The sequence below is a fragment of the Macaca mulatta genome, chromosome 15 (genome assembly GCF_049350105.2).
Source record: "Macaca mulatta isolate MMU2019108-1 chromosome 15, T2T-MMU8v2.0, whole genome shotgun sequence".
NCBI lineage: Eukaryota > Metazoa > Chordata > Mammalia > Primates > Cercopithecidae > Macaca > Macaca mulatta.
In genome coordinates this window covers 101,772,843-101,791,745 of record NC_133420.1, presented here as the reverse complement: position 1 = coordinate 101,791,745, position 18,903 = coordinate 101,772,843, and the positions used below count along the sequence as shown (strand labels likewise).

General features: G+C 38.1%; 1 protein-coding gene across 7 annotated transcripts in view; it reads left to right on the top strand.

Annotated features, from left to right (window-relative positions):
* TRPM3 (transient receptor potential cation channel subfamily M member 3) overlaps window positions 1–18,903 on the top strand; it is a 321,580-nt gene that overhangs the window by 84,862 nt on the left and 217,815 nt on the right. The gene's annotated exons all lie outside the window — the stretch shown is intronic.

The window sequence follows — 18,903 nt, the reverse complement described above, 5'->3', positions numbered from 1 at the left end:
GAGCAAATGCTGAAATCCAGCACCCTTGCAGATTATTAGATCAAAATAAACCATCCCAAGGTGTGAGTGAGATTAAGGGGGTAAAACTCAGGGGAGCCATTGAGGTGTTAAATAAGGAACTTCCTAATCCAATCAATTCCCCTAACACATGAAATCTGTGGGGAGGGGAAAGCCTCAAATGAAATGATGGTCTTTTATTCGTGCCTTTTATAAATACACATTAAGTGTTTCCTGGGTGCGATGCACTAGGCCGAACATTAAGATGTAAAAAAGAAAAACATACAATTAATTGCCACTTTCAAGATGCTCACAGTAAGTCTAATAAGTAGACAAGTATTACAAAACAAAAATACAAGTGAACTCACCTACAGCAGGATGCTCCCTCCTCCATCCCTCTCGTACCCATCTCTCTTGTACCCAGCCTGCTTTATTTAAATAGAGACTGAGCATGGTGAGTCAGTACCATCCCATCTCTCCCCATCCCCTTCCTTATCTTTGACAGCAGCCTAGTACTCCACATAAGCCATTAAAACAGCACACCTACCTCATTAGTAGATGAACCTATGTTCATGAAATGAGGAATAACAAAAGACATTGAGCCTCCAGCTTAACACTGCAAACCCAAAAGCTCTGATACCAAAAAAAAAAAGTTAAATTATTATTATATTTTGATAATAAATAAGTGGTCCATTGTATAGCTCAGAACTATTTAAATTTAGTTAACTTACTATTATATTATTTTTATAGTAAATATTGGTCCATTTTATCGCTCAGAACCTAAAAAGAGAATATGTACCCAAACTTCTCTATGTTTACAACCAACCCAGAGTTCAAGATTCTTAATTGTGCTTTGTTTTATTAAAAATTTAACCAAGGGTCAGGCACAGTAGCTCATGCCTATAATCCCAGCACTTTGGGAGGCCAAGGCAGGTGGATCACTTGAGGTCAGGAGTTCAAGACCAGCCTGACCAACATAGTGAAACCCCATCTCTACTAAAAATACAAAAATTAGCCAGGCTTGGTGGCACATGCCTGTAATCCCAGCTACTCGGGAGGCTGAGGCAGGATAATAGCTTGAACCCAGGAGGCAGAGGTTGCAGTTGTAGTGAGCCAAGATCGCGCCATTGCACTCCAGCCTAGGCAACAAGAGCAAAACTCTGTCTTAAAATAAATAAGTAAATAATATAAATAACCAAGGTTCTCCTTTCTCTAAATCTAGCAATATGTTCTATTTTTCAGAAATAAACAATAATTTTAATACAGTTTTTAGCTTTGGCTTATTTCTTACTTTCTAGTTTGCAAATTATTTTATGGTATTCCTACAAAGTAGATGCAAATTTGCATTCAGAATGCACCTTTTGTTTTTCTGGGTTTTTTTTTTTTTCCCCCAGAAAACGCATGGAAAAGTACACTGTTCACGTCAGCATTTCAGGTTTCTCAGGTGTATACACAATGAAAGCCAGGATCCAGTGCCTGTTATTTATCATGATCTTGGATTGTCTACCTTGAAAATGTTAAAATATTTAATAAGTTATATATAAATATGTTAAACTACTTAGATTGCCCTTCCTGCTTTAATATGGAAGAAAGATTATGTATTTTAGAACTGGGTGGGACATAGATTATTTAAATTAAATTATTATTTAAATTAAGATTATTTAAATTAAGCACTTTGTCCAAAGCCACACAGCCCAAGATCCCAGGCCAGAATCCCTGCTGGTATATGATGAACATGTACTGACATGTGTTTTATGCTATGTGCTGTAGTGTTCCTCATGTAGTACTTCAGTGATACTCTTTTTTAAATATTCAAATGCACTTCAGTTGCCTTCAGCTTCCTCTTTTCGTTATACTTTAGTATTATTATTATTACTACTGGTATTCCAAAGAAATCAAAACCAATGCATTCCTGGTTGTAAACCAATGTCCAAACTGGTCAACCCCGTGTCATATAGATTCTTTCTCTTTTCCTGCCTAGACCATTATATACCAACCCCAAAATTAAGAGTCAAAAATATCATTCTTTCTTTTCTTTTCTTTTTTTTGAGATGGAGTCTCATGTTGTCACCCAGGCTGGAGTGCAGTGGCGCGATCTTGGCTCACTGCAAGCTCCGCCTCTTGGGTTCATGCCATTCTCCTGCCTCAGCCTCCCGGGTAGCTGCAACTATAGGCACCTGCCACCACCCCTGGCTAATTTTTTGTATTTTTAGTAGAAACGGGGTTTCACTGAGTTAACCAAGATGGTCTTCATCTCCTGACCTCGTGATCCTCCCACCTCAGCCTCCCAAAGTGCTGAGATTACAGGCGTGAGCCACCGTGCCTGGCCAAAAATATGCTCTTTTAACTTTAATTAGCAATTTTTGTTGTAATTTTTTTGGTCAAAATATGTAATTTTTGGGATTTACACAAACTATGAACACTATGAACTATGAACTATGAACAATCGCTGATTATCAAAGAATATGAGTTTATGCATATAACTAGTGTGGAGGTAAAGAATTAAGTATAATTTTCGATCCTAAGACATTTTAAAATTAAAACTTTAAAAATTTTAAGAAAAATTTAGAAATGGTTATTAAGAAAATAGAAGTCTAAAGAGAAGTTTTGTATTTTATATGTAGTTATGATAAAATGTGCTCTTGCTCCAGGAAAGCAATTATAAAATCATCATGATAAAACGAAGTCAGAATGTTTCTCTGTGCCATCTGAATAACTTCAAGAATTTAATCATGTTTATTTAGCTTGATAAGAAATTGTCACACATGTGCAGCCAATTTTAAAAATCATTTCCAAATAACATTATCTTGCAGTAGTGTGCTTTATGTTAAGAAAAAAAAAATGGCCCAACTAGACCTTATTCACCAGGAAGGATTTCTTCTTTGATTTCTAATAAAGTCTGACAGTGTTGGAAATGTTTCACTACAAATAAATGTAAATCCACAACTACATGATCATATAAACAAATCTATATAAATGTGCATCATTGTACAAATGAAATTGGATATAGAGAACACACACATCCTGTTTATGAAACCTTTATTTCAGGGCTGCACCAGTATCTTTTCAATTACTTTGGTAACTTAAATATGATTAAAAATGTTTTAAGTTAATTTAAAGATTCTTAAATAACACAGATCCAAGAACTATTCAGCTATAGAGCCTTTCATTTTACAATCTTAAAGGAGTAAAAAAATAAAAAAATCAAGCCTTACATTTTAACCTTTGTGAACTTTATGTTTTATCTTTGAATTCCCTTCTAGAATGTGAATTTGAAGACAATCACTTTGGAAGTAATTTGTAATTGACAAAACTGATTAGCTTTTGTAGATGAGATTACTTAGGATAGAAAAAGACAGACTGCATCTATCACAATCCAAATGGATTTGGATAAACTAAAAGACAATTGCAATTAAATTCTTGTTTGAGTCTCTTTCTGCCTGTCTCTGCTCTGTGGCATATAGTACCTGAAAGAAATGGTCAAACTCCTGTTTTCTTCTCATTGGCATAATGGATTTTCTATTTCTCATCTGTCATAGTTTAGAATGAGTCACTAATTAAAATTTAGTCACTTTCCCTAATTAACTTTATTGCTTTCGACATATTATCAAATTTTATTTCTAAATCATGAATGACTAAACATGACAAAGTTAAAGAGATTCATGCTACCCAAATAGTATTTGAATCACCTAAGTTTTTTAATACTAGGATTCTATTTTTGTGTTGGAGCAATATGAATTGTAGTACGCATAGTTGGGAATACCATACCTTTCTCCTGACATTGAAATCAGAGATTACTTTGCCTCATAATGGTCAACCAAAGTGTCAGATTGCAGAGAAATGTTGTCTAGCCCATCATTTGTCAATCAGTGAGCAAGTACTTCACCCATAAAAAATGTCAGTGTGAAAAAGGCATCCAAATGCATTTGTGTTCCAAAATGGTGCTCCTTATTCATCCAAATTTTTTTGATTTTTATGTTTATTTTGGCATCTTCATTCCAGAAATAATCATCTGTATTTACCATTTTTAGATACTCTAGGACAAGAAGCAGAGCTTGCTGGTAGCAGAAAGCCTTCAAGTTTTTTAGTCATCTGTTATTAACTTTCGGGAAATTATCAATGGGGAAAACACCAAGAGACTGTTCACATTTTTGTGTCAGTGGAATTTGTATTGGATATTGGGAAAAATAAATGAGCAATGGCTTGGGAGCAGGAGAATAGATAATGCATTGCTAATAAAAATTTGACTTTCCTGTTTAAAGGATATTTAATAAGATTCCCTATATTATTTGATTAGCTGAGGCAAAGGCATAAATGAATGCTAACTGGAGATGAAAAACGAAAAATATGTTGTATGGCTTCAAATTATGTAACTATATATTCCTAGCAGAGATGTGGCAAAAGCATGTTTCTCTGCAAATATACATCAAAATGACCAAAGATATGAGAAAGTCACCAGAAAGCTAGACATTTTAGAAACCCAAATGTAGTCTGTAATCCCTAGGGCTTGTCATTCTGTGCGGTGGTCACTATTGTTTTCTCCTGCTGTTCCAGAGATTTCCATCTAAAGCTGACAGGTGTCAAACCCTTATCATTTGTCTCTATAAGACCTGCCAGAAGAACGTAATTGATCTCAATGGTTTGTATTCCAGCATGATTTAGACATAATTGGAATGTCAAGTGAGAAAAAAGGAGACATATCAAGCATGCTGGCTTCAAGTGTCCATTATAGTTTTTGTTAATTTCATCTTACCTTGTCTCTTTTCTAAAATTTTCTACAAGAAATCATGTCAAAACTTGATTCTTTTCTTGGAAACATACTGTACAGACAAAGAACACTGGTGGTTTTACTTATAAAAAGGGTCACTGTAACTTGTTTTCCTAGTTAACATTTATTGGGTGCCTACTATATGCATGGGCCTGTTGGAAGATGAATAAGGCACAGCCCTAGCTGTCAAGGACTTTATAATGGGGACTAAGACATAGACACGAGTGCAGATAACTAGAAGGTCATGTGTGCTTTGATAAAGGCAAAAAGGGTCACAAGAGCACAGAGGGTAAAATAAATGCGTGGTGCGTTCTTCACGAGAATCCTATCAGTGGAACAGTGTATGTTAATTATCCACAAAACGGCAATAGAATGACTCATTTTTCCTCTTCCCCTTTTCCATCATAAAACTGGATCTAAGCTGAGGGTCAGCCTGGAGGACTGAGAAGGACTAATATTTGACCCTCCCTTATATAACTCAACTCAGAGAAAGAATCTGAAATAGATTGAAGAAAATTGGTAAAAGGGACAAATTCATTGAGATAGTGTGGCAATGGTGTGTGTGTGTGTGTGTGTGTGTGTGTGTGTCTATGTTAAATTTATATACACTAATAAATTTAATTTAATAAATTGACTCCAATAAGATTACTTTATATATATGTAAGTATTATATGTTAATCCCTATAATTATCTGTGTGTATATATAGGCTTAAAATTTAACTGAAGGCTTAAAGATAGAACTGATAATATGGCTTTTCAAATCAATCACTAGGTATTTTTGAATACTTGTTTTAGGTACTATGGGTGCTATGATAAGTAGTATAATTTTCCTCAAGAGATGTGCACATAATCTTATTTGAACTAATACACTAACAAATAATTTTTCAATTAGATGCTATTATTGAATTCTGAGAAGGTAGAAGGAAGCATAGTTTGGAGTAAATGGAGAAGGTGTCATGGAGACAACACCACAGCAGTTTTTGCCTCTGTAGTATATATAAAGACATAGATATATTGCAACTGTGTCATTGTATCCAAGCTCTACAGGGCTAGAGTAGCTCCATGTATTTAAGAAAGTGCGAAATAAAATAAATACATTTGTCTTAGAGTTCACTATTTGATCCCTCATGTTGTATCAACATAGGAAGAATGAAGCATTGACTTTAAAAATATTATCCAGAGTTTCTTCTTCAGGGAAGAAAGCACCATGGAGAGGAAAAGTTTCATTGATCTAAATGGGCTCATCAGCTCTCTACATGGACTAGTTTGCTCTTTTCCTAAAGAGTATGGAGTTGAGGCCGGGCGCGGTGGCTCAAGCCTGTAATCCCAGCACTTTGGGAGGCCGAGGCGGGTGGATCACGAGGTCAGGAGATCGAGACTATCCTGGCTAACATGGTGAAACCCCGTCTCTACTAAAAATACAAAAAAAAACTAGCCGGGCGTGGTGGCGGGCGCCTGTAGTCTCAGCTACTTGGGAGGCTGAGGCGGGAGAATGGCGTGAACCCGGGAGGCGGAGCTTGCAGTGAGCCGAGATCACCCCACTGCACTCCAGCCTGGGAGACACAGCGAGACTCCGTCTCAAAAAAAAAAAAAAAAAAAAAAAAAAGAGTATGGAGTTGAGCAAAACTCTTTAGGAAAGAATGTCCTTGAACATAAAGAGCAAACATCAGAGAAAACATAGTTGTGTAATCCATTATGATAGAGAAATCCCTTTTAAAGAACCATCATCTACAACTTTCAGAAAGCCCATCAATGCCGAGCGATGATTTCAGAGCTCTCTAGTGATTACATTCCTCTGAGATTTCCTTAGCTAACTCTTGACTACTTGTTTAACAACAATGACAACAAAAATCCAAATAAACATGTGGTTATCAAACTTCAGCATGTCTGAGAATCACCTAGAGAGCTTTAGGAGATCCAGATCCCCCTAAATATCCTGACTTTGATGCACATGGGGTGGGGCTCAAGAAACTGTATATAAAACCCCAACCCCAGGTGATTCCATTGAGAGTGGTCTATGGCCCACACTTCTCTGATGTTTTCAAAAATACTTTCCTTGGTTTCTGGGCCTCATGTGCATTCTCCTCACAAGCCACTGCATTGTTACCACAAGCCCTCTGTACCCTCTGCCGAATTTTGTCTTTGAAACCCAGTTGACTTGAAAAGCATATTTACCATCAATCACTCCATTTCTCTCTCTCCCACAGCTGTACTTGGTTCCAAACATCTGTCAGACTTGAACATTCTTTCCTGAAAAGCAAGCTGTGCCATAAAAATACTCATTTTGACAGGACAGACGGATTTATTGCTTAGTATTTTTATTTACATCGAGTTTTTAAGGGCATTCAGTTTACTTATTTCCTTGTTTCTTTTGCAAATCATTTTTTGACTAGCTCAAAATATATAACCAATCTAAAAAGAGAAAGAAAAAAAGAGGAAGAGGAAAGCAAAGGTATTTAAAAGTGAAATGGTGCTAGTTGGTGGCAAATGATGGTTCTTTCAGCTGTCTGAGATTCAGGGTCCCAGGGGGCAGCATTGGAAACTCATCTGCAGTGTCCTACCCCAGCTTCCTTTGACTTTACAGTTGGAATGAACAACCTTTAAAGAGTCCTAACCTCCCACTTGCCTTGATTGATTTTTACTTTTTTGAAGCCCTTGAATTCTTTCTCAAGTGAAACCTCGGGTATAGATGCAACATGTAACACAGACAAGGTACAGGTTTACTCTGTCAAAGCTAGGATAGGAGGCCTAGACCATGGTTCTCAAACTTTATTCTGCATCAGAATCACCCAGAGGGCTTGTGAAAACAAACAGCTATACAGGAGGAATGAGTCCAGGAGATGCATTGTATATCATGGGGACTATGGTCAATAATAATATATTGTATACTTGAAAATTGCTGAGAGTAGATTTCAAGTTTTCTCACCATGATAAAATGAAAGTATGTGAGTTAATGCATATGTCAATTAGCTTGATCTAGCCATTCCACAGTGTATACACATATCAAAACATGCCATAAATACCATAAATACATACAATTTTTGTCAATTAGATATGCATGTTTTAAAATAAGAGGAAAAAAACTACAAAAAAAAAACCTCACAATTGCTGGCTCCACCCCCAGATTTTCTAATTCAATAAATCTGGTTGAGGTCAGGTAATTTGCATTTCAAAGGAATACCTAAGTGACGCTATGCTTTTGGTCCAGAGACCATACTTTCAGAACTGTTTTCCTAGAGCCTCCTTCTATCTGTCTGGCTCTCACCTACTAAGGCAGCTCTGAGGCAGCTGTGGAGCTCTTCCTGAAAATTCCAGGGGCTTCTTTGTGAAACCCCGTGGAAGACCCCTGACCTACAGGTCAAGATCACATTCCTTTGCTTGGACTCAAGATCCACTGTATCCTGACCCTAGCTTTTCTCTAGAGCCAGCTCTCACTCAACAAACCTTCTGTTCACCCCACAACCCAGTGGAGCTGTCCTCCCCGCTGTTCTCCAAGCACTTCCTGCTGTCGCAGGCTTCTCTGCCTTACCATGTACAAATACATTTCTTTACCTATTTAATTTCTAGTAAATTTTTCTCTGAAGTTTCACAACCTAGCCTCTCTCACAAAAAGATGTAGTAAGGGCTTTAAAATCCACAAATTTATTGGAGTGAGGTGCAAATAATAAAATGTACTGGGGTTTCATTCCTTTCCTTTAGAGGAAGTAGATTCTGAGTCAACCTGGCTGACAATAGGATCTACAGCTGCTAGGGATATAGTGGATTAATGCCTCATCTAGTGGTATTATTAATAATAAATAGTGTTTGGGATGTTTTTAATCCCCAGATTCCTCATGCAATTCTCAGATGTTGATCATGGGCCACAGGATTTATGAAAACTATATAGAACAGTGAATACACACTATAAAAACTTATTCAGTTAGAGAAACACTAAAAATGCATTAAAGTAGGATTTCAAGATTAACTCAAGTCTGCACTACTGTTGTCTAGAAAAGTCTCCATTCAGTTTCAATAACATCTTTTTGCACTATCCTAATTGTTGGACAACTCTCTTAGAGTCGATGTACATATTTATTATGTTTTCTTGGGATATTCCATGCAAAGCAAACGTCCATCCATGAGCATAAACCTCTAAAAGTCTTAAGCAGTAAATAATCCATTCCTCTAAATCCATAGAACCATGATTCAGTGTCTTGGAGACAAACCTAAAATTTGGAGTTGTTTAACCCTATCATCTCCTTGGTTTTTGCCATTTGATAGTAAATTTGAGATTTTATTATCACTAATGCATTGATGACAAATACAGTTGACCCTTGAATGACATGAGGTTAGAGTTGCCAACCCCCCATATGGTCAAAAATCCATGTATAACTTTTGACTTGCAAAAACTTAACTACTAATAGTTCATCATTGGCCAAAAGTCTTACTGGTAACATATCAATTAGCATATATTTTATATGTTACATGTATAATATATTTTTACAATAAAGTAAGCTAGAGAAAAGAAAATATTAAGAAAACCGTAAGGAAGAGAAAATATATTTGCTATTCATTAAGTGGAAGAGATCATAAAGGTCTTCATCCTTGTTGTCTTCATACTGAATAGGGCTGAGGAAGAGGAGGAAGAAGAGGAGGGGTTGGTCTTGCTATCTCAAGGGTGGCAGAGGAAGAAAAAAAAAATACAGTGTAAGTGAACCCGCACAGTTCAAACACCTGTTGTTCAAGGGTAAACTGTAGTTTAAATCTGAGGGTCAACTCCAATAAATTGGTAGAGGCTTCCTGGAATGATGTGCTAACATGATTCTGAGATCGCATCTCAGTGCAGAAGAAAGCGTACTAAGATAGATTAACAGTGTCTGCTGAGGCAAAGATAGGAATTTGGAGTCAACATGCCATGAATTTATTTGTTATTTCATGAACTGAAATAAAGCCAAAATCTTATAGATACCCCCATAGCTATAAGACTACCAGGCAATCATCACGTAGTGCATTAAATCATGAAACCAACAGGAAAAATAAGACATCCAGCTGTCTGGAAAATAGAACAAAAGGTCCATTTTTTCGTCGACTCTGTAAGGCACAACAGCGTTTAAGTTATCGTCTATTATATGAGCCTTTCCACACAGACATAATACACAGGAGATGAAGAATGAGAAACCCTTTAGTGTGGGATGCTGCTTGGATCTGGACACTGAGAGACAAGCTAACTGAGCAATTGCCTATTAAAAATGCATGAGAAATTTTTTTAAAAAAAACTAGAAATCTATCATAAATATGTAACAAAAATAGAGACACTTATATTTGTCCCAGTGTTTCATAGAGTAGAATAAAAGGAATATTTTGATAAGTTACTTTGAAAGAGAATTTAAACTTATCCCTCCCCTTTTCCCACACCTCTGACCCTCTCTTCAGCAGCATGCTCAAAAATTTGAAATTAATATTTTTTAGTTTCTACATGCATCAGCCCGATCTAGGTACTTTATTTCATAAACTTCACAAGGTGGCTATAATTATTATCCCATTTTATAAATGAGGAAATTGAGGACAGAAAGATTAGGTAATTTGCTAAATATCTCAAAGCTAGAGAGTGGTCAGCCCAGACTGACGGGAGCTGGAGCTAGGCCCTTAGCAGCTATACCATGTTGTCCTCTAAGAAGCTGGGACCCAGTAACTCCAAGAGGTTTATTTTGCTTGCCCCAGAATCTGAGGGCAAGTTTTTGAGTTTGTCTGAGTTTTTCCAGACAACAGAGAGGAGGTGGCACCCAGATTCCATCTTCTCTCCCTTCTCTCATATGCTGGGTAACTTCTCCCGTGAGTAAGTGTTGTACCAATGTGTAAGACCAGTCAATTGCAGGAGGCCAGTGTTGTAGTCTGCCTGGAGACCCCAAAAATTCAGTCCAGCTCTGATTCTGTCTTTTATATGGGTCCTAAAACAATAAAAAAAATCAACTTTTCCTCTTGCCTGGCGTATGGCAATATTTGCTGGTGGGATTGCACTTGGAATGAACTCAGAGGGTGTGATTTCCTTCCAATGTTGGCAACAGAGAATCTACCTGACATGTGGCAGTCTCTGTATCCTTTGGCAACACTTCACTTCTACTCTTGCGCACATTCATAACCGAAGGCAAAGGAAAGAAGAGACACGACAGAGACACAGCCAACATTGTTCAGGATTTTCCATCTAAATGTCCTGCTTGTCCCTGCCTAAGATGGAAAGTTTGGCTGCCCTGCCCATCTCCGGAGCAGCACTGCCCAACAGAATTCTCTGATGATATGGCTGGATGTGGTGGCTCATGCCTGTAATCCCAGCACTTCAGGATGCTGAGGCCGGTGGATCCCTTGAGCTCAGGAGTTCGAGACCAGCCTAGGCAACATGGCGAAACCCTGTCTCTACAAAAAATATGAAAAATTAGCCAGGTGTGGTGGCATCTCAGGAGGCCAAGTCCCAGCTACTCGGGAGGCTGAGGTGGGAGGATTGCTTGAACCCAGGAGGCTGATGCTGCAATGGGCTGTGATTGCACCCCTGTACTCCAGGCTGGGCAACAGAGCAAGGTCCTGTCTCAAAAAATAAAACTCTCTGCGATGACAGAAATCTTCCATATCTGTGCTGTCGAACCAGAGTCCCTGAGTGCTTGACCTGTGACTGGTGTGACTAAAGAAATGAATTTTAAATTTCATTTCATTGTATTATAATTAAATTTAAATAGCCACATGTGAGTAACAGCTACCATATTGGATAACACAGCTCTAGTATTTCTGCAATTAGTTTCCACCAAACTGAGAAGCCTTGAATGTCTGAGAGATCTCAAATATTATTTAACATTTTCCCTATTTTTAATTATATTCTTCCCTCCAGTCAGCATTATGTATTCAGTCATTCAACAGATATTTTTTGAACACCTACTATGTTCCAGGCACTATTCTAGGCAATGGCAAAAATACATTAGTGAACCAAATAGACAAAAATCCCTGCCCTTGTGGAGCTTTTATTTTAGTAGGGTTAGATAGATAAAAGTAATAAACATAATTCATAAACACATTGTATGACATTTTAGAAGATGTATGCTATGGGGTAAGAAAGCAAGGTAAGGGAGATCAAGATAAGGGGTGGCAGAAAAGCCTGTCTTCTGCACCTTGATTAGCACTGAAGGAAGGGGAGAAGAGAGTATATAAGTAATAGAATGCACAGTCCATGCATCCAAGGAGTTTACGGCCTGGTGAGGATTTTCTTAATCTGTCTAATGAAATGCCATGTGTAAAATGCACAGCACAAAGCTTGTCTTATAGAAGGGACTAAGTACCTCTCTTACTACTCTCACCCCCACCACACCACCCACCTTCAGTTTCCTTTTCGGTGTGTATCTGTGCCTTCTGTTTTATCATAGCTGGCTCAGGAGTGCAAGGTGAGAACAAGGAAAGAAGAGGGGAGGGGAGGAGAGAAGGAAAAGGGAAAGAAGGAGCAAGGGAGGAAAGAAGGAGGAAAAGAATGAAGAGAAAGAATAAAGAAAAAATAAACATAAGAAGGGATCACTTTATGAGCAGCAGTACATAAAGTTTGTTGGCAAACAGACTGTATCATCATCCTGCCTGATTATGGACAGCTTCTCTAATATCCTTCTAACTACCTCATATTGCTGGATGAAAACCTCAGGAAAAGCCCAGGTAAAGAACTTTTCTAGAATAGATCCTAAAGCATAATCAGCAACTATTTCTGACAGGCCTTAGCTCATAGAGGCCATTTGTATCTGGAGTTGATCCTCATAAAAAGTTGGGAAAAGTAATCTCCTAACCAGCCCATGTTATCTATTGGTCATGTCTCTGTGTGCCATTCAACCTTCTATAACTTTCTATCCAACTGGCGTTTTCTGGAAAACATCAACATCAATCAGTTACAGTTAACTCTTATTATAAGAGTTATTCTTAGGGCTTCTAATTGTTGAATAAAACGTTAATTTGCCATTTAAGCAATTAAAAAGAAACACTGGACATCTGATTAAGTGGGGATTAACTCAGAAAGTAGTGGATCCTTGAAATCACATTACTGAGTCTTCACACACATGAGATGCAGCATCTTAAGCAAAAAATAGAGAAAATCTCCACTTGCAGCCAATCATTTAAACAAATCACTAACTTTACATTAATATACTAAGTTGAACCTACATATTTAGGTTAGAACAAGTCACTATCAGAGATTTTTCCCTCCTGATTCTCTTGGCTTCTAAATGCAGCTCTGATGCTTACCAGCTATATCATCTTAAGCAAATCAGTTCACCTTCACAGACCTTGGATCCTTCATAGAATGGTTGCTCTAAAACTGTATTCTTTTATCCTAAAAATCAAATCTCTCAGTAGAATTTTCTGATTTGTGCCTTCTCTGCAACATACAAACTTCAAAAATATGAATGTAGGAGGTTACAGCTGAGTATGAATTCTTATCCTAACACCTGTTTGACTTCAAGATGGCATAAAATTATCTAAGAGTAGTGGTTTCAGGGCATCTTAGCAACATCAGTTTGCATGACTTTGATGAATATGATCCAAGAGCTAATGAGCTCTCTGCACTGATACCCCAGCTTAGTGGCTTTGAAATGTGGCCTTTCCCCTCCTATTCACAGATCTACTTCATCTGAATTTCACAGAAATACTGAAATCTATCCCCCATAGGGATGGCCTCCTCCAGCTAATAGTCATGCCGGTTACTTTGCTTCAGCTCTGAGCTAGGGATCATTGGAATTCCCTGTGGGTGCAAAAGCCCCTATTATTCTTAATAACAACAACTGCCAATTATTTAACACCTATGTGCCAGGAACAGTGCCAGGTACTTTCCATACATGATCTCTTTTTTTCCCAAATACATTGTCCTAAAAAGACATATACTACCCTTGTTTAACAGATGAGGAGACGATGGCTTAAAGAGATCAAATAACCTGTCTCAGGTCCCTCACTGGTAAATAAAGGAGCTGTATTACAGGCAAAGGCACCATACCATAGCATCTTAATTATGTCATTTTGTCTCCTATAGCAGATTGTGAAACTGGCCTCACCACTTCAATGTATGACATGGAACTAGTTGAAAAAATATAGATGTATGTTGTGTTGATTTGTATGTGATATAATTACTTTGTGTTGTCAAAACCACCAACATCTAAGTGAGTGAAATTACCTTCATATCATTGAAACTCTTAATGTCTTCAAACAGCTATTGAGAACTTCTATGGGCAAGATATTGCCCTAAGCATTATGGGGGAGATGCAAGTGAATAAGAATCTGTTCCTGACAAGAGCTACAAAGCAATTCAAAGGAGGGATGAGGTAGTATCCAGAAATAGAACCAGATATATATATGTTTTTGAGTTGGGCAGGCAGTTCACTTCTTGAATTCCTGGCCTCAAGCAATCCTGCCACCCCAGCCTCCCAAAGTGCTGGAATTATAGGTGTGAGCCACCACTGGCCCAATCATTTCTAACCACCCTTTGAGTTTAAACGACAACAGAAAGATAAAGATAGAGACCAAGAATATTTCTTAGAGATGAATCTGATTAAAAGGAAAAGGATCAAGAAAACCAAATTGCTGGACGGTAAAACCTTATGCCTTATCTCCCATTCTCCCAAATAGGCTTGAAGTACATCCCACCATGAGGACAAAGAGGCATGGGGACGACCGCCTGGTCACCCACGTAAAGCAGGCGGCTACTCAGTCCCTCGGTCAATCCACAAAGATTCTTCTATAGCTAACATTGAACCAAGCACTCTTCTAGAACTTAAGGTACACGCAGAATAAAGAAACAATCACTGCTGGAGAGGATGTGGAGAAATAGGAACACTTTTACACTGTTGGTGGGATTGTAAACTAGTTCAACCATTATGGAAAACAGTATGGCGATTCCTCAAGGATCTAGAACTAGATGTACCATATGACCCAGCCATCCCATTACTGGGTATATACCCAAAGGATTATAAATTATGCTGCTATAAAGACACATGCACACGTATGTTTATTGCAGCACTATTCACAATAGCAAAGACTTGGAATCAACCCAAATATCCATCAGTGACAGTTTGGATTAAGAAAATGTGGCACATATACACCATGGAATACTATGCGGCCATCAAAAAGGATGAGTTTGTGTCCTTTGTAGGGACATGGATGCAGCTGGAAACCATCATTCTTAGCAAACTATCACAAGAACAGAAAACCAAACACCGCATGTTCTCACTCATAGGTGGGAACTGAACAATGAGATCACTTGGACTCAGGAAGGGGAACATCACACACCGGGGCCTATCATGGGGAGGGGGGAGGGGGGAGGGATTGCATTGGGAGTTATACCTGATGTAAATGACGAGTTGATGGGTGCAGCACAGCAACATGGCACAAGTATACATATGTAACAAACCTGCACGTTATGCACATGTACCCTACAACTTAAAGTATAATAATAATAAATAAATTTAAAAAAAAAGAAACAATCACTGCTTCAAAAAGTTCATCATCTACTGGAGTAAGACAAATAATTTCCATGCAATATAATAATCATAGAAATATATATCAAGTGCTTTGAGAGCATCAAGGGAGCAATCATCAGAGACTTTCACATAGGAGATGAGGGTGATTCTTTTTTACATTTTCTTAAATTTTATTTTTAGTTGACAAATAACATGGGATACACTGTGATGTCTTGATATATGTTTACACTGTGGGATGATTAAATCAAGTGAATTAGCATGTCTTCACTAAAGCTTAATAGTCTTACAACTGAATCTTAATCATCCGTACTCCAAAGCTCAGAAGTATGCAATATACCCTTGTAACAAACCTCCATGTGTACCCCCTGATTCTGAAAGTTGAAAAAAGAAAAAGGAGGCGAAGTTTGAGCTGAGTTTTAACTGATGAGTTTTGAGTGATGAGGTCAGGACTACAGAATAGTCCAAGTAGCAGATATAGCAAGCTGAAGATATGGTGGCATGCAAGAGTCTGGTGGGCTTGGGAGATTCAGTATTTACAGGATATGGGTGACAGAGTGGCAGGAGATGAGCCTAACTGTGGAGCAAGACCATAGACAAACCTTACATGCCTATGCAAGTTGAGACGTTATCTTGCTGGTGATGGAATGCTATTGCAGGGGTTTGAGAAGGGTGCAATAGAATCATGTCTGCTTTGTAGAACCATTTAATTAACACTGTGGGGAATGGACTAGAGGAAGATAGAGAAGAAACCAATTAGCAGTCTGTTGGTACCATCTGAATAAGATATGATGAGGACACAAACCAACGTATATAGAGAATGAGGAAAACTGGAAAAATATTTTAGGAAGTCAAATTTTGTGCTTTCCATGCATGATCTCTTTTTTTCCCAAATACATGGACCTAAGAAGACATACACTCCCTTATTCAACAGATAAGGAGGTGAAGCCTTAAAGATCAAATAACCTGTCTCAGGTCCCTCACTAGTAAATAAAGCAATTCAAAGGGGGAATAAAGTAGTATCCAGAAACAGAACCAAATATATGTTTTTGAGTTGGGCAGTCAATTCACTTCTTGAACTCCTGGCCTCAAGCAATCCTGCTGCCTCAGGCTCCCAAAGCACTGGGATTATAGACGTGAGCCACCACACCTGGCCCAATCGTTTCCAAACATTCTCTGAATTTAAAGAAAAGAAAAAATAGTTTCTAGCAGAAATTGGCAACATCAACAGGTGCTGCTGTTGCTTTCTCTCTCCAAACGGACCCCAAAGTGAAATTAAGATATCAAGAAAAAAAAAACCTGGTTTCGGTGGTGACTTAACCTGGGCCTTAAGGGCTGGCCCAAGCACACACACATATTACTGAAGATGTCCCTTACATGCCACATTTCCAAGGCACAAAATGTGATGATTGATAGTATCCATGGCAGAACAGTCTCTGACCAGGTACCAAGGTCTAAAAGAAACACCTGGTACACACTAAATGCCAAATAAATGTCAATAGGCAGCTGGATCAAAAGGAGAAAATATTTGTAGGTTCTATGCACAAATCAGTAATAATATTTTGGAAATATTTATGAATAGTTGGAATATTACTTTGAAGGAAATAGTGGTTCTCATTATAATGATCTGTTAGAAGAGATAATTCAAAGTAAGGCAACTGAGGCTGTTTATCACCAAAATATGGAAAAGATCACTGTTGATGTCTCATCTGAACAGAGTCACTTGATGTCATTGCTTGTCTCCAAGATGATCACCATTAATATATTCCTTCAGTGTATATGTATGCTGTCATCAAGAGGTGAAATCTATTCCTTCCATCTTCTTGATTCTGGGCTACTTTTAGTGACTTGTTAGATTAATCAAGTACAAGAAAATGACATTCTAGGACTTCTGAGGGTAAGTCCCAACAAGTCTGTAGTTTCTGCCTGAGCCTCTCTGAATGCTCTCTCTTGAAACCCTCACTTTAAGAGAAGCCAGCTTCCATGTAAGAAGTCCATCTACCCTGCAACCAACAGGGAAAGAGCAATGCAAGCCAACCCTCAACTCTTTTAGGCAGACCAGGCCGGGTACCAGACTTGGAAGTAAGGAAGCCATCTTGGATATTCTAGCCACAACAGATGCCACATGGAACAGAATTGAGGCCCCAGACATATGGTCACAGTTGAGCTATTGTAGTCTTCATCAGCCATTCCAGTTGAGGCCCTAGGTATGCTGGAGAAAAATGAGCCATCCCCATTGTGCCTGCCTAAATTCTTGACCCACAAAATTATCAACACAACAAATAAATGTTGTTTTACATGAATAAATTTTGGGGTTAATACCCATCAATTACAGAATACTTGGCATACAACTTTTTGAGTTCCTTGAGGCTAGAACTGAATATTATGTATATCTCTATATCTAACTTAGTGCCTGGCACACAGAAGGCATGAATATTGTTTGTTGAATGAATGAATGAATGAATGAACAAGCAGATGTCTACATGGAGTGTTCGCAAGACTGCACTATAATCAAGCCTCCTAAATCTGCTAAGTATCTCCATTTCCCAAACATAGGAAAGAACTGGTGGTCTCTGACCTCTCTAAAGTGGGAAAGTTATTTCTCCAGCCTTACACCACTGGACTCACCAGATGTGCAGAGCACTGTTAACACCAGGAGAGAGCTCTGCATTGTACGTGGGGGCCCTGGCCCACTAGTTGTGCTACTTCATGAGAAGGAATATATCAGTGACTCTTTCCTAAAAAGCATCATAGGATTCTGTTTGAATAATGCATATGTTTGTGCAGGACTTGCTATGTGTCAGGCACTTTTCTAAGCCTTTTACAAAGCTAACTCATTTAATATTCACAAGCCTATGAGATAAGCACTATTATAGTTCCCATTTTACATATATGAAAAATAGAACATCAACACTAACTTACACAAGATCGCACAGCCAACAGGTAACAGCTTAAATCCAGACAGCCTAGCCCTGGTGGCCATAATGCTGTTATTAACAATGCTTCCTGCCTTTCTGGGAAGAATTGTGGTGTTACTTGTAGACCAGAGTCATGACATTTGGGGAGGAAGTAGCAACTTTTACCAACAAAAGCAGAAGGAGAAAAATATGCCATTCTCTGTGACCTCAGGCAAGACATGTAACTTTATGTGCCCTTAATATAGCATTTAGTAATTTGCTTTGGCTTCTAGCAAATGATAAAATTTCACTTTTCTTTAGAGAATTAGATATTCTGTGGGTGATTATGTCTTTTAAGTGCCAAATTGCGGTGTTACTAACAAGTTTTTTTATATAGCTAAAATTTTCTCATATTGTGACTGAATAAACTAATAGAAAATATCTATGGGGGTCACAGGAAGGGCTCTTCCTCGAAAGTCATTAACCTAAGATTAGCTCTTAGAATCCCATTGAATTCTAAATGCATTTTCTCATTTTTAAATCTAGGAACAAAACTCTAATATTGCAGGTAATTTGCAGGTAATTAAATTCATTCGGAGAAATATATTTGTATGTGTGGGTTGTATTGAGAGCATTTGAACAGAATACTAATAGCAAACTGCAGGGCGTTTTGTTGGTTACCCTGAGCACTGGCTGAATATTGGCCTATTTTAAACTACTCTGTGACTCATCTACAAAGCTCCAGATCATAAGTGCAGCATTTAAATGGAGACACAAA